The 4,945-nt window shown below is 42.3% G+C and overlaps 1 pseudogene; it reads right to left on the reverse strand.

Moving 5' to 3' along the window:
- Positions 1 to 1,652: 1,652 nt before the first annotated feature.
- On the reverse strand, positions 1,653 to 3,447 carry LOC142178386 (pentatricopeptide repeat-containing protein At2g02980, chloroplastic-like; annotated as a pseudogene).
- Between the last annotated feature and the right edge of the window lie 1,498 nt (positions 3,448 to 4,945).

The following is a 4,945-nucleotide window of genomic DNA, read 5'->3' on the forward strand; positions in this document are numbered from 1 at the left end:
CGAGTTCGAGCAAGCACTCACTCGATCATAAAGTCTAAGGGCTATACTAATTCAGTTTCAATCAAATTGTCTAAACTTCGGATCTTAGAATATAACTTCATAATTTTATAAGGCGGAAAGGAAGTAAGTTTTTATATATATGTCAAAAATCATTTACAAGGGCAGCATAGCCCAATCAAGTTTCTCTACAAAAGACCGAAACGGTCTTAAAGAAAACAAAAAAAATACTAATCCTAAAGGACTTAGTCCTCTCAGGGAGCAACATCTTCGCCCTCGAGGCCTTCTTCACTTTCAGATCCACTCATACTCTTGGTATCATCATCATCAGGAAAGGCCAACACTCTGGTTTTGGCTTCAAGCTCCTTAGCATTCTCGATCTCGGCTGTAAGATCGAAGCCATGAGCATGGATCTCCTCGAGAGTCTCCTTTCGAGACTGGCATTTAGCATGCTCGGCAACCTAGTTTGCTCAAGCCTGAGCATCCTCGGCAACCTCCTTTGCTATAACCTGAGCAGCTTCAGCGTCGGACCGGTAGATGGCCACCATTGCATCAGCATTAGCCGTGGCTATTTCGACCTCCGATTTGGCCGCTGCAAGTTCTGTGGCCAGTCTCTCTCGATAAGAAATTCCTGAGCCCAACTGAGACTGGAACTCCTCGATTTTCTTGGCTTGCACCAAGGCATTCTCTTTCAAGCTTCGGGGTTGGGTCTCAGCCGAGGCCAGTTGAGCTCGAACAACCTCCTTTTCTGAGGCAAGGCGGTCCATGTTCTTCTTCCACTCCTCGGCCTCCACTTTCACTGCGTCTACTTCAACACGAAGCTGCCTGATCACACCAAACTTTTGCTGGACCTGTGGGACCGAACTATTAGCCATCATGCCCGAGTTAGTATCATTAACTTCAAAGATTCTTTTTACCTGCTCGGCCAGATCAGCTTGTTCTTCCAAGCTGCTTCTAGCTCAGCCCAAAGTCCTTTTGCTTCCCCTTTTCTCTGCTCACTGAGAAGCTTGAAGGCATCTCTCTCCTCAGTATGCCCTCAGATTTAGGCTTCGTACCGGCTCAGCTCCCCTCGGGATCAGAAAAATGCCTCGTGATAAAGCACAAAGGCCTACAAAAATAGAAATAAGGAATTATACAAGGAAAGAAAAATACAATTATGAAAATTGACAAAGAAAATATGAACTTACACGATTCAGGGCATGTTGAGCTTCATTGAAAAGACAAGATACTCCCACCTCGCCCGAGCTCTTCTTCGGAGCCTCCAAGTCACTCAGACCTGTGACATCTTCTACCTCAACAAAATAACCATAGAAAGGATCTTCCTCTCTATGGGCTCCCTCCCCGTGACAAGTCTCCACGGCATGAGCGTCGCGTATCATCGACTGGGAAAATGAAGGAAATGAGGGAGAATCCCCGATCTCTATTGCCCCAAGTAGGTTTTTTGGGGCGCCGCCTCTGTCTTGGGGAGCCTCAAGCCCAGTTTCTACATCGGCATCCACCGCCTCTTCAATGATCTATTCGCCCCGAGGTAAAGCATCTTCAGTTCCCCTCGCCTCAGGAACTTGGGCCGGAGTCTCCTCCTTGCCTTCATCGAGCCGAGACGGAGCAGTATTAACTCCCACCGGTTCCGAAGTTTTCTGAATATTGGTGCTAGCTCATGCATGGGCCATCAGCCCAGAATCACCTTCATCTTCTTTATCCCTTAGTCTTTGTACTGACTCCATAGACAGTGGGATTGTGTTTCCCTTAGGTTTACGGGTCTTTCTCTTCTTGGGTTCTTGACCCTCGGAGTTCGAGGCCCTTTTTCTCTTAATCACTTTCATCGGTTTCGAGATAGGCAGTAAAGCTTCTTCATCACTTGTCAGGGGTCTCATAGCCGTATCCTTTTCGAGACCTACAAAAGGAGAAAGTAAGTAAACTCATGTTTGAAAACAATGCTTGAACGATAGGCAAATCGGTAAGCCAAGAAGAAGGCTTACTATGAGTCTGAGCCTCCCACTAGCCCTTTGACAAATCACGCCACGCGCGCTCGGTGTATATTGACGTCAAAACCAAGCTCTTGACCTATTTCTCAAGGTGGGGAACCGCACCCGGCATCCAAGCAACGACTGCATCGAGAAAAGCACTGATAAGAAAGGATGAAGAAGTAAAAACAACAAACGGAAATTAAAGACGGGATCATACTTACGTTTCATATTCTATTTCTCAGAAAATGGCATGCTCTTAGTCGGGATTAGGTCCGTGGTCTTCACCCGAACGAACCGGCCTATCCAGCCCTGATCTTTGTCTTCATCTATACTTAAGGTGAACGCCTTGGTGTCCCGACGTTGAAGCTTTATCATCCCACCTCGGTAGAGTCAAGGGCTATATAATCTTACGAGATGGTCGAGGGTGAAGGGAAGCTCGTCGATTTTGCTCACGAAGAAACGGAGCAGTATTACGATCCTCCAGAAAAAAAGGTGAATTTTTCTCACGTGGCGCATTTTTTCCCAGTTTGATACCCGATGCATACAAACTAGACAGTAGGATATAGTTCTCTGCATTCGACGACTCTAATTCAATGAGATGCTGGCCGAGAATTTCACCTTTGTCCAAGATCTTGTTCTTTTTGCACCCAACAAGTAATGTGCGCAATATTGCTGGACACAGGGTGAGTGGCATGGCTTCGACAAATGAATAAGCTTCATCAATTAAGTTTGAACGGCTTAACAGATTGACCATGCAGCCATAGTACTCTAAAGATGGCTCAATACCAGACTCAATCATGCTTGCCCAATACTTTTTCCCTTCAAAAACTAGTCCACTATGAGCACATGCCATAAGAACCCCAACTAGTGTCACATGGTTAGGTTCCACCTGAACGAAAATTCAAAAATAGATTATAGATAAGCTGCTAACAGTCGATACATCAAAGATTTACCATACAATTTATCTGATTTTTACACAAAGATTCAACGCGGAGCCTAATAAGCACAAAGTCGTGCACTCCTTCAATGTTTTATGTGAATCAAGATGACATGTTTTTATAGGAAAAATTGCATCTTACAGCATTGTTCATAGTCATTGAATTACCTTAGCTTTGTCCATCCTGGAAAACGTCACCAATGCATATTCTGCGAGCCCATTGATTGCCAAGCTAACTATCATTGAGCTCCACGCCTTGGCATCTTTAACAGGCATCGCTTCGAATACTTCAATCGCCTTCTCAATGCATCCACACTTTGCATACATGTTAACAAGCGCAGTACTAAGCTCAAGATCATTCTCAATCAATCTCCTGTCAATATAAGCATGCACCCACCTCCCCAAATCTAATTCCCCAGACATAGCACAAGCCGAAATCACGCTCACCATCGTCACCTTATCAGGCGAAACACCAGTCTTCTGCATTTCCCTAAACAAACTTAAAGACTCATTCACCATCCCAAGTCTCGAATACCTACTAATCATTGCACTCCAAGCAACCACATTTCTCTCAGGAATTTCATCAAACACTTTCTCCGCCAACCCAATCTCCTCACATTTAGCGTATAAATTCAACAATGAGGTTTGAATAAAGGGGTTTGATCCAAACCCAGATTGTATTACATGCTTATGAACTTGTTGGCCTTCTTTAAATGCTGTTAAAATTGAACATGCCTTTAAAACAAATGCAAAAGTGAAAGTATTTGCTTTTGGGTAACTTTTCTTGAGTAGTTTTTTGAAAATAAAAATAGGTTCTTAAGATGGAATTTTTTGGGATTCAAGAAAACCTATAATGAGAGAATTATAAGAGAAAATGCTAGAGTTGGGGATTTGGGTAAGGACCCTTTTGGCATAATTGAGGCTCCCATTGGGAGAAAGGGCTGCAAAGGTAAGAGCTTTGGAGAGAATGAATGAGATAGTGGGAAGTGGAAGAGTGATGATACGGGCATGAATTTGATGGAGGACTTTCAGATTGGGGCATTTTGAAACAAGTGAAACGAGTCTTGATTCTACTTCTTCCAGCTCTTTTAACTTTGCCTATATTCTATAATGCTGGAGATTGATATATTGAATGATGAACTGGTTAGCTGTGACAACTGAGAACCTCTGGTAGCTGGAATCGAGTGAGAGTGAGAGTATTTGGATTTTGGAGGCTAATCTAGAATTTGAAATAAGTAGGTAAAGTCTAAGATATGTACATTTTCAATATCTATAAAATTATACAAGAAATTCTACCTTTGTAAATGTTAAAGAGGCAAACCTGAAAATAAAAGAACACCAAATTGTAACGTGAAAATCCTTCAAATCAAAGGTAAAAACTACGAAATCACAAAGATCCAAAAAACTCTACTATAACAATAACAAGGTTACAAAAGTTCTCTAAATTGGCTACACAACAAGTGTCATACACGAAGCAACAATATCAACAATAAATCAATTGAAGATGGAGAAGAAGTCACAAAAATGGAGCTGCAGTTAGGGGCTCGAAATCAGATGCTACAGGCCTCTAAATCCGATCATCGCCATTCTAATCAAAGACCAAGATGTTACGAATACTCAGTCAAAATTTTAGCCCGATCCAACGGTTAACGAATCAAACAATGTGATTTGAAATTAGCTGGTCGGAACAAAAATCTTCAGCAAAACAAACACTTTTCTTCTCTATTCTCTCTTGATGAAAGCTCTCTCAAAAACCACTCTTATGTGCTAAGTCTTTCAAAGACTTGTACCAATAAGCATAGAATAATTCTTCAAGGTTGTCCTATTTATAGATTATGAGTGAAACTTTCTCTTAAAGCCAAAACCAACTCTAAATAGAAATAAAAATTAAATTCAGTTGCGAATAAGAATGAAAACCAAAAGAGAATAAGATTAGGCCATTGGGCCTTTGGTTGGACAACATGGGCATGGGCCTAACAAACTCCCCCTTCAGCCAAGGGGCCAAATATGTCTTCAAGTAGAGGAACTATTGACAGGCTTCATG

This window comes from Nicotiana tabacum, chromosome 24 (genome assembly GCF_000715075.1).
Source record: "Nicotiana tabacum cultivar K326 chromosome 24, ASM71507v2, whole genome shotgun sequence".
Classification (NCBI taxonomy): domain Eukaryota; kingdom Viridiplantae; phylum Streptophyta; class Magnoliopsida; order Solanales; family Solanaceae; genus Nicotiana; species Nicotiana tabacum.